The sequence below is a fragment of the Orycteropus afer genome, unplaced genomic scaffold, assembly GCF_000298275.1.
Source record: "Orycteropus afer afer isolate SDZICR_OR568_19922 unplaced genomic scaffold, OryAfe1.0 scaffold00060, whole genome shotgun sequence".
Taxonomy (NCBI): Eukaryota; Metazoa; Chordata; class Mammalia; order Tubulidentata; family Orycteropodidae; genus Orycteropus; species Orycteropus afer.
In genome coordinates this window covers 9,158,146-9,170,081 of record NW_006921647.1, presented here as the reverse complement: position 1 = coordinate 9,170,081, position 11,936 = coordinate 9,158,146, and positions in this window count along the sequence as shown.

Sequence of the window (11,936 nt, the reverse complement as noted above, 5' to 3'; positions counted from 1 at the left end):
TCATGAATTTGATGATGATATGTCTTGGTGATTTTCTTTTGGGGTCTTTCCTGTTTGGGGCTGGTTGGACCTCCTGAATGGATATATATTCTCATCTTTCATCATACCAGGGAAATTCTCTTCCCACAAATCTTCAACAATTTTTTTCCGTGGTTTTGTCTTTTCCTGTTCTGGAATTCCTATTACACATAGGTTATTCCTTTGATGGTATCCCACATGAACCTTAGAGTTTCTTCATTTTGTTTTGATCTTTTTTCTGATTGATCCCTTTCCAAAGAACTATTGAGGTATTTGCCTTCAGTCTCACTAATTCTGTCTTCCATTGATTCAATTCTACTTCTTTGCCCCTTCAATGTGTTATCTATTTCTGAAAATTTAGTACTAAGCTTTTGGATTTTTGTCTGTAAATTTTGTTTCATTTCTAATTTTGCATTTATTTTGTCATTTTATTTTTGTATTGTATTATCTTTTGAAATTGTTCTAGGGTTTTCTCTGTGTTTTCCTCAATTTTGTCAGTGTTTTCCTTGATCTGTCTCTCAATCCAGTTGAAGGTACCTAAATACAATTTTTTTTAATTCCTTATCAGGGAATTCCAGTGCTGTGTCTTCCTTGGAATGTGTTATAGGTCTGTATCCTGGGCCCTTGTTTTTCCTAGTTTATCTGGTTTCTTTGTGTGGACTGTGATGCTCTGTTTTCTCCGAGGCATTGTGACATTTTCATATTTATATTTAAATGGTGATTGTATGCTGGAGTGACTTGCCCATGATTTTTGTTTTCTTTGTTTTGTTCGTATGTTATCTGTGTAACCAAGGTACTGTGCTGTGCTCCTCTATTCACTAGTTGGCAGCACTTACGCACTCACCAACTGTCTCCTTTCCCATTGTCAGCCTCTCATATGTCCCTGCCGTCCTTGGGAAACTGAGCCTATTCTTAGGTCCTGTTTTCATTCAGGATTTTCCACTAGTTGGTGGCTCATCCACTTCTGTATAGTTCCTTTCAAAGCTCAGGGCTCTAGGATTATCTTCTGTATCTCTGTCGATTGGTTTCTCTTTTTTTTGTTGAATAGGTTCTGTGTAGCTTGTCAGCCTATTCCATCATCTTATTGGAACTCCTAATGGGTATTTGTTTAAAACATAATTTATATAGCAATTTATCTCATACATTCATAGTGAACTTAGCTCACTTCCAAAACATACTGCTTAACTCTTGCTCCTTTGAAGTTTAAATGTTAAAACAATTTTAACACATACTTTTCATATGTTTGCTATTTCTTAGTAAATTTATACTTTCATTCCAAGGCTGTTTACTACAAATTTAAAATATTTTCAGAAATCAATGTTCTGTTCATCAATATTGGCAATGTAGTAACCTTTCTGAGTCTGTGTAGTAAAATTGTCATAGAGTTCAAGGTTGCACAGCTAAAGTAAAGAGCAATCATACTCGAGGTGCAGATGCACAAAATCAGTATCAGAATGGGGCAAACTGATCATAGGATCTCAGATTCACACTGCCTTGGATTCTTGTTGGCTCTACAAGGGCTCCCCCAGTGTCCCTTTCCTTCTCATTTACAAGGGGCTCAGAACTACCTTCGTAATGGGTTAGTAAAGGACCAGTGAGATGATGAGCGTACGCTCTCAGCTCAGTGCCTCCATGAGTTCCGCGCACTCCTCAAATGACTGCTAACCTTAAATTGCGGCTGCTGTAAGTGCTCTGATCCACCTCACATACAGGCACCACCTAACTCTTAGACTCAAATTAATTAGCAAGTCTTCTAAAATCTGTGCTTTGCCTAGACAAGTCTGTAAAAGGGGGCAGTGGTCCCTTGAACTGTACGTTCATTTACAGTTTGGCCGTGGCTTCACACATTCTCTCAGTTAAACTTAAAACTGCAAAAGCTTTCTTCAGGAGAGGGTAAAACTGGCAACAATAAGATCATCTCATGTGTTGTTTAGATAAGGCATTCAGTTCCATTGGATTTTCATTAAGAATTCTAGCAGCTGTGCTTTTTAATTACTTGTAGTAATTTTCATCAGGCAAGGCATTCTATTTCCAAATGATTATTGGTGTTGTCCATGTGCTGCCTCAGTTTTCTGTAATCCAGGTAAATGGCCATGCTCTCTACATGGCTCCAGGTTGGTCGTCCTCTCACAGTAATACATTCTTTATCTTACGCCAAGGAAGAATGCTGAGCCAGAGATTTCTTTCCGAGTCTCTATTTCATTTTAATTGTCTTAAATCTGTGGAAGATGTTTTAAGAGAGATGGACGCGTGCATTTTTCATAATGAGTTTATTTACAAATTAAAATGAAGCACATGAGCAATTTTTCTAAATTACCTTGGAGAGTGACGTTAAAAGAATCCATCATGGGTTGAGATTTGGCCTGCTGGTTTTCTCCTCCTAGTTTTAGGTTTGATTTCATTTTAAATAATGGCTTTATTATTTACTCTAGCCTGTTTCACTCATATAATAATTTGCTTGAAATCTGAAACTGCATATTGTCTTTCTAACGCAAAAAAATCAGGGTCGTACAAATGACTTTAAACAGTTCCACATTGACAGAAACAGCACATGCACCATCATTTGAGAGCAAAGGAATCAATGTAAGACAAAAGATTGTTCATTTACCATAAGGCTTGAAACCTAATGTTGGTGATTATCAGCACCAAGGTGTAGACACTGGGGAAAATTTTTAATAAAATGTAATAATAGCTTACAGTTCTTGAACACTTTGTGCCAGCTTCCACACTGAGCACTTTCAACACATTATCTCGGTGCATCCACACATTGGCCCTGTGATGTATGTTGTTGTTAGTAGCCTTAAAGTCCATCCACAGCTCATGGTGACTCCAGGCACCTCGGGACAAACTGTTGTGATCCGTAGGGTTTCACTGGCTGATCTTCAAATGTAGATTGCCAGGCCTTTCTGCCTGGTTTGTCTTAGTGTGGAAGCTCTGCTGAAACCTGTTAGTGTCACAGCATCCCACAGTTCTCCACGGACAGACAGGTGGTAGCTGCACATGAGGTTCATTGTCCAAGAATCAAACCCTGGTTTCCCACGTGGAAGGTGAGAGTTCTGCCACTGAGATACCAATGCCCCTGTGGAGTCATTATTGTCAAGGTTGTATAAACAAGAAAGCTGAAGTACACCAAGCTTGAGAAACTTGCCCATGGTTGCAGAGTTATAAGTGGCAAGTGGCCCCAGAGTTGGTGCAGTTCTGGTCCTGGGCCAGGTCTTAACTGACGAGCTGCAAACAGACCTTGCATCCGCAAGGCCATGCTGCAGTGTGGCCTTTTTATGAGCCAGGATGCAAAACCAAGTGCATAGGCAGAAAACATCTGGAACCGTTTTATTTTCTGGGCTGGATTCACTGGGGAATAAACAAGAAGAGACTTTTTTTTCTTCCCTCCACACCCTAATAAATCACCCTGCTGAATTTTCCCTTGGGTGAAATCTCAGACACAGCCCATGGCCTTTCAGTTGATCTTAAATAATTTCAAGTCCTCAGATCCATATTGAGCATGGAAGAGGCCCATCCAGTGTCCAATCAAAGCTCTACCGGCTCCCATTTCCAGTCAGCCTTGTGTGGTCTTGGGAGCAGCAGTGAGTAGGGACTTTGTTCTGTCTGTTTCTTCTCTCCACTCATCTTTAGGAGTCATACCCACCCTCTTGGCACAGACCTGGAGTGTGTATGTTGAGGAGGTGTAGAAAGAGAAGTAGGGGAGGTATAGATTTGTCCACCTTGGCTGTCACAGCTGTAGTCTGGTGCCTCTGTCTCCTGGGTATAGCGTATTTGGTCTGGTTCTCTTTGGAAGTGTTTGGGTTCCCTGGGAGCCACTGAGCCTCTCCTCTCATCTCCCCCAGTGAACTGAGCACTCAGGTTCTCCCCAGCATGGAGCTCGGGCCAACTGATCACTCTAGTAACATCTTTTCCCTCTTCAAAAGCCTTATTTAGGGACAGCTTTTTTAAGATAACCCCATACGATCAGCTTTCCCAAGTACACGTGGGTCTCAGGACACACTGTGGCCTGAAATCAAGGTGTCAGCAGGGTTGATTACTTCTGAAGGCTCTGAGGGATAGTCTGTTCCTTGCCTCTCATTTAACTTCTGCTGATTGCTGGCAATCCATGGCATTCCTTGGCTTATAGCTATCAATACAATTCTCTGCCTCTCTCATCACATGGACTTCCTCCTTATGTCTGTGTGTCTATACCTGAATCTCCCTCTCCTGGCTCATCTACAAAGACCCTATTTCCAAATAAGGTCACATTTTGAGGCTCTGGGTAGACATGAGTATTTGAGGGACACTGTTCAACCCCATACCCCCATATTGTGGAAAACTAAAATGTCTAATTAAAACAAAGTCATGGAAACCTGTTGTTGTTGTTGTTGTTGTTAGGTGCCATTGAGTCGTTTCCGACTCATAACTACCCCACGCACAGCAGAACGAAATACTGCCCAATCCCACATGAGCTCCATGATCCTTGCTCTACTTGAGCCCTTTGTCACATCTACCATGTCAATCCATCTCATTGAAGGCCTTCCCCTCTTTAGTCGACCCTCCGCCTTACCAAGCATGACATCCTTCTCCAGGGAGTGGTCCCTTCTGACAACATGACCAAAGTAGGTCTCACCATTCTTGCTTCCAAGGATGAAAGCACTTGCTTTCTTGCAAGGATGTCCTGTACTTCCTCCAGGAGAGATTTGTTAGTTCTTTTAGCAGTCCATAGTACTTTCAGCATTCTTCACCAGCACCACACCTCAAAAGCATCAACTCTTCTTTGGTCTTCCTTATTCATTGTCCAACTCTCACATGCATACAAGGAGATTGAAAATATGGCTTTTGTCAGGTACACCTTAATCCTAAAGAAGACATCCTTGCTCCTCAGCACTTGAAAGAGTTCCTTCACAGCCGACCTGCCCAGTGCTACATGTCGACTGACTGCTGCTTCCATTGACATCAATTGTAGAACCAAGCAATGTGAATTCTTTGACAACCTCAGTCTTTTCTCCATTTATCATGATGATGCTTATTGGTCCACTTGTGAGGATTTTTATTTTCTTTATATTGAGATGTAATCCATACTGTAGACTATATTCTTCAATCTTCATCAGTAAGCAAAGTTGGGTCATCAGTGTATCACAGATTGTTAATGATTCTTCCTCCAATCCTGATGCCATGTTTTTCTTCATATATTCCAGCTTCTCAGATTATGTGCTCGGCATATAGATTGAATAAGTATGGGGAAAGAATACAACTCTGGTGCACTCCCTTCTTGATTTTAAACCATGCAGCGTCCCCTTGTTCTGTTCAAACGATAGCCTCCTGGTCAATGTACAGGTTGCTCATGAGTACAGTCAAGTGTTTGGGAATTCCCATTCTTCTCAATGTTATCCATAATTTGTCATGATCCACATGATCAAATGCCTTTGCATAGTCAATAAAACACAAGTAAACATCTTTCTGGCATTCTTTGCCTTGAGCCAAGATCCATCTGACAGCAGCTATGATATCCCTTGTTCCACATCCTCTTCTGAATCCAGCTTGCACCTCTTGAAGTTCTCTGTCAATATACTGATGCAACCGTATTTGAATTATCTTCAGTAAGATCTTATTTGAGTGTGATATTAATGTTGTTCAATAATTACCACATTCTGCGGGATCACCGTTCTTTGGACTGGATACAAATATGGATCTCTTCCAGTCAGTTGGCCAGGTAGCCGTCTTCCAAATCTCTTTGCGTAACCGAGTGAGTGCCTCCAGTGGGGCATCTGTTTGTTGAAACATCTCAATGGGTATTCCATCAATCCCTGGAGCCTTGTTCTTCACCAATTCCTTCATTGCAGCTTTGACTTCCTCCTTCAGTACCATTGGTTCTAGATCATATGCCACCTCCTGAAATGAGTGAAGATCTATCAATTCTTGGTACAGTGACTCTGTGTATTCCTTCCATCTTCTTTTATTGTTTCCTGCATCATTCAATATTTTGCCCATAGAATCTCTCTATATTGCAACTTGAGGCAAATTTTTTCCTCAGTTCTTTCAGCTTGAGAAATGCCAAGTGTGTTCTTCCCTTTTGGTATTCTAACTCCAAGTCTTTGCATATTTCATTATAGTAATTGGCTTTGTCTGCTCCAGCTGCTCTTTGTAATCTTCAGTTCAGCTCTTTTATCTTGTCATTTCTTCCATTTGCTTTAGCTGCTCTCCGCTCAAGGGCAAGTTTCAGAGTCTCTTCTGTCATCCATGTTCGTCTTCTTTTCTCGTCTTTTTAGTGACCTTTTGCTTTCTTCATGGATGATGTTCTTGATGTCTTCCCACAGTTCTTCTGGTTTTCAGTCATTGGTGTTCAGTGCATCAAATCTATTCTTTAGACGGTCTCTAAATTCAGGAGGGATATATTCAAGATCATATTTTGGCTCTTGTGGACTTGTTTTAATTGTCTTTAACTGCAAGTTGAACTTGCGTATGAGCAGTTGATGGTCTGTTCCACAATCGGCTCCTGGCCTGGTTTTGGCTTAAGATACTGAGCTTCTCCATCGCCTCTTGCAACAGATGTAGTCAGTCTGATTCCTCTGTGTTCCATCTGGTGAAGTCCACGTGGACAGCCACCATTTGTGTTGTTGAAAAAAAGGTGTTTGCAATGAGTAAGTCATTGGTCTTGCAAAATTCCACCATGTGAGTTCCAGCATTATTTCTGTCACCAAGGCCAAATTTCCCAACTACCGATGATTCTTCTTTGTTTCCAACTTTTGCATTCCAGTCACCAGTGATAATTAACACATCCTGATTGCATGGTCAGTCAATTTCAGACTGCAGAAGTTGATAAAATTCTTCAATTTCCTCATCTTTGGCTTTGTTGGTTGGTGCATAAATTTGAATAATAGTCGTATTAACGGGTCTTCCTTATAGGCGTATGGATATTATCCTATCACTGACAGCATTGTGCTTCAGGACAGATCTTGAAACATCCTTTGTGATGATGAATCCCATGCCATTCCTCTTCAAACTGTCATTCCCGACATAGTAGACTGTGTGGTTGTCCTATTCAGCATGGCCAAAACCAGTCCATTTCAGCTCACTAATGCCTAGGATGTTAATCTTTATGCGTTCCGTTTCATTTTTGACAACTTCCAATTTTCCTAGATTCATACTTCATACATTCTATGTTCCAATTATTAGTGGATGTTTGCAGCTGTTTCTCCTCAGTTTGAGTGGTACTATGTCAGCAAATGGAGGTCTCGAAAGCTTTACCATATCCATATGAGTAAGGCTGGTTTTGCTCTGATGATGCAACTCTTCCCTAGTTCTATTTTGAGAGCCTTCTAACCTAAGTGACTCATTCTCCTCCTCTATATTAGACAGTGTTTCCAGACTATTCATAAAGTTGCACAGTAATATATCAGACCGTGTTTCTCAGCTATTCATAAGGTTTTCCCTGGCCAATTCTTTGAGAGGTGGATGGCCTCTTCCTTCTTCCTAGTCTATCTCAGTCTGCAAGTTGGGCTGATACCTATGCACCATGTGCACCCCGCTGGGTTTGAAACACCAGTGGCACAGCCTCAAGACTCACAGCAACATGTCACCACAGTAGGACAAACCGACGGGTAACTTTGTCTCCCTCAGCTGTTGGAAACCTCTCCAACCTCTCCTTACCTGGAAGCCTGCGGCTGACTCCTTTCTCTGTCCCAGTCCCCCAGCCTTTTTACTCTCCTTTCTCCCACTTTCCTACCTTGCCACTTGTGAGGCATGGCCTAGGTTCCCTCCCCTCACCTGAATCCCTGCAGCTGACTTCTTGCTCTGTCCCAGCTCCCTAACCTTTTTACCCTCCTTTCTCCCGCTTTCCCACCTTGCCGCTTGTGGAGCGTGGCCTGGGTTTCCTCTGCTCACCTGGATCCCTGTGGCTGACTCCTCGCAGGGAAACCTAGGGCAAGAGAATTTTCTTTAATATCATATGAAGACCAGCTCCAGCCAAGAGAAAGAGTAAACTCAAAAATGATTAGCATACTGAAATAAAAATATTTAAATATTATTAGAAAAAGTCATTGGTTTCCAAGAATATACAAAGTGCTAATGTTGTCAGCAAGGTTATTTTACTTACAACTTTGAGCTGATTGCTAATGGCTATGCTGAGGTCAGTATGGAGAAGATCTAGCTGTCAGACTGTAAGTTGTGAGAATTTTTACCATGGAGATAAGAAAGGAGACTCTTATTTAGTGATTGAAAAAGTACAGGGCTTGAAAGGGTGGTGGTTATGACTTAATTTGTCCAGACAGTTGGCCCTTGATTCCTTAGTTTCAATTTACAATGTGAAAATTTAGTCCTTTTTGATACATACTTTTGTTTATCTCCCCTCGATTTAATTTTCACTTTTGTTATTTTCTTTTACAAGTTATTCTCATGGTGTAAAATGAGATAATAACAGTGAGTATGTATTAGGGGGAAAAGTAAAAGGAAAGATGTTGAAAAATTGATGTACCTTACTAATTAAATTGGATAAATTAATGTCTTCTAAGTGGATCATCTCTGCTTCCTTTGACCCATGGTAACTAAGTATTACCTATTAATACATTTTGCTCTTAAATATAATTTTTTGTGATAACCACAGTATTGTTAACTATTTGTGATATATGTTAAAGAGATGACAAGTTTCATGAAACTTTGTGGTTAAAAATCATATCAGGGAAAGAATGGCAAATGAGTGCGAACCACACAGCTGGTTTAGAGGGACAGCCATAGTTCTGTTTGGCCTGAACCAGGAGTACAAACGAGGAGGACAGAGGATTGAACTGGAGAGGCCTCTGTTCAAGTGGGACAGAGCATGAAGGATGCTAGATACTTCCCCATAAGCTCCATCTAGAAATTCATCTGTCTTTGACATGCCTCCTTGCCCCCACACCCATATCAAAATTATGTATACCTCTAAACATCTCTTGAAATTGTCCATACTTCTGCCTATCCCCAGAAAGTTCCTGATAGTGATAATGGAAAAGAAAGCCTCTGCATGCCAGGATCTGCTTGAAACACCTATTGTCTGTGTACTTGTTTAATCTCAAAACCCTAAAAGGAAGGCATTTTAGTGTGCCTATTTTCCAGATGGGAAATCTGAGGTACCAGAAGGTGAAGAAACCTTCCTAAGGCTGCTCAGCCATTACAGGGCAGTCAGGATTCAGGCAGTGCCACCTATGCTCAGAACCAGCCTTCATCTCTCCTCCCCTGAACAGCTCTGACTGGTCTCTCTGCTGCCCACTTAGTACCCTCTAGTCCATCTCCACTCTGCTGCCAAGTGGATATTTTAAAAATACAAATCTGACCATGTCATAATGCTTAACCACTCACCCCCAGTGGTATCTCACTACTTTCCACATAATACTCCATTCCAGCCATGGGGATGTGTTTTGGTTTCTAGAATGCACCATTAAGAGCGATGCTCTGAGGATTGGTGCCAATGCTCTGTCTCCGTGCCTTTCCTCACACTCTTTCCCTCTTCACTGTGCCTTCCACCTCAGGTGCTTGAGACAGTCCTGCTGCATTTATCCACGTCAGTCAACGAATACTTCTTGTATGTATTTTTAATCTTTTTTTCTAAATTAAGTTAGTGACTTTTCTGTTTTTTTACATCTTACATTTGCTCAGTCAGTAGGTAGTAATCTATTGATTGAACACAGCCCATAATTAAAGAAACACTGTTACATTCTGAGTGTATTTCCCTTTGCATTTGTGAGGAGTCAGAAGTCAACATTCTCATATGACAATATTTTTCACTTCAATTTTCACTTCAATAACAAGGATGTGATTCTGTTCTTAAGTGGGAGAAATAAAAATCAAGAATATAGACTTGAGAATGATCCCCAGGCAAAGTGCAGTCTTAGACCTGAAGTGAGTTAAGTACAAACAATAGTACCAGAAAATCAAAAGCAGTATTTCACGGGACAATTTTATACAATACCAAGTTTTGTGATCTCATGTTAGAAAACTAAAAGAATCAGTTCTTCTAGAACTTGCACTAAGCTGGAAGATAAATTGCTTATTTGCCTGTTTGCCTCCATAGAATAATAGAATATTTGAGCTGAAGACATTTTCATGCTCACTAAATTCAACACATTCATTTTTATAGAGAAGAAAATCAAGACACTGAGATGTTAGGTACTTTAGAGTCGAATTAGGCTCGTCCTTTAAAATAGTAGTTTACCATCTTTGTGTTTTGCCTTAACATACTCAAGAAATGATCCATTTTCACAGAGTTCGGAAACTCCTGTGGGTGAATTTAGGGTTTGTTTAGTTCCCAGGGTCCTTGCTCTAATGCCAAAGCTTCCTACTTAGAGTTTAAAAATTGATGGAGCCTGAACTAGCTTTTTCTTTTTAATTACCAAATCAAAAGTGGCACAAACAGTTGGTTAGTTGGCAGTTTGAATTCACTCAGTAGCACCATGGACGAAAGGCCTGGCGATCCTCATCTGTGAAGATCACAGCCGTCGAAACCCTTATGGAGGGAGTTCTAAAACCTTATGGAGGCAGTTCTGCTCCGTAACACGTGGGATTGCCACAGGTCACACAATCAATTCAGCAGTGATGTGGAATGAATTTGATTTTGGTTTTCTACCAAATGAGCAACCAAATCTGTTCCCAGTGTTTTATAAAATTGAATTTTAAAATCAGGAGCATTTAGCCAAAGATATGAATTCCCTGCAGCAACAAGGAGCCACATTCCACAGTGGCAAGATGTAGGTGGGGTCCTCTTTACACAGGCATTAAGTGACCCAGTCTGGTGCCTCCATTTAGACATTTAGATATACGCTGCCTGCTTTAAAGGAACCTTTGCTTTAGCGTTTTTCCAATAAATGATGTGTGTATTGGACTCCTTTACAGCTTCAAGGGTTGCACATGTACTTAGGACCAGCCTGATGTTATAGTCCTCAGAGGACACGGTCTTTACCTGTGAGTCCCTGTAAACTGCTGGCAGATTTGAAATTAGAAGGAATCAGGTCAGTTTGGTTTGTAAAACTTCCATTCTTTGAGATTGCTATTTCCATGCCTGTAAAGCCTCAGACTTTTGCCTCTTATGACAAGAAAGCTTGGCCTCTTAGCCCATTCCTTCTGTGCCATACACACTTCAGTCCTCGTTGTGTAGTGGTTCCTCCAGGAATGTACTTCCTCACATTCCCCAGAGGTGGGCCATTGTCATTTAGGAATGACACAGATAGTCATTCTAGAAAGGCAGCTTCTGAGGCCCACCCTGAATCTGACTGTGTTTGATAATGTCCCAGGGGATAAGCAAGCACACTGAAGTTTGTGGAGCACGACTACAGTGCATTGGAAATACTATTTCTGCCCCTCGCCCCCTGCACCCTGCTTGTCCCTGGCTGGCTCTCTGCACACAGACTCCAGCATAGACTGGAACTTGCCCATGAGGACTTGTCCTGCTCACAATCATGGGCTATTTTGTACCTCAGCTCTGCCAAATTTCCTTTGCATGATCTTTTTTATGCTTCTGTGAAATTTTCAAGTGATTATTAAATGGGGCAGAATGTGGCCACAGTGATTTGTGAATGGAACTTTCCCCCTCTCTCAGGCTTATGTTCTCCCTCCTCAGCCATAAGTCATGCATCAAGCAGGTTTTTCTAATTACTTTGTTTTATGAAAACCCTACGTGACTGAGATCTAATTTTCCTTCCCTGTAACGACATGAAGAAGAGAGAGATGCCCTTTCCACCTTTCTTGCCAGCTTGCATCAGGACCAAGGCATACAGAGGATCCTCTTGGGGAGGGCATAGGGGCTGGGATGGCATGGGGATGATCAAGGTTGCCATGCAGCAAAGGGTGTCATGCCACAAAGTTAATGGTGTGTCACATTTCCAGTATCAAAATGAAGCTCCCGTTCACCAAGTGTGTATGTTACACCTGACTGGTCTTGAATGTACCTAGTCTACATGGTAACA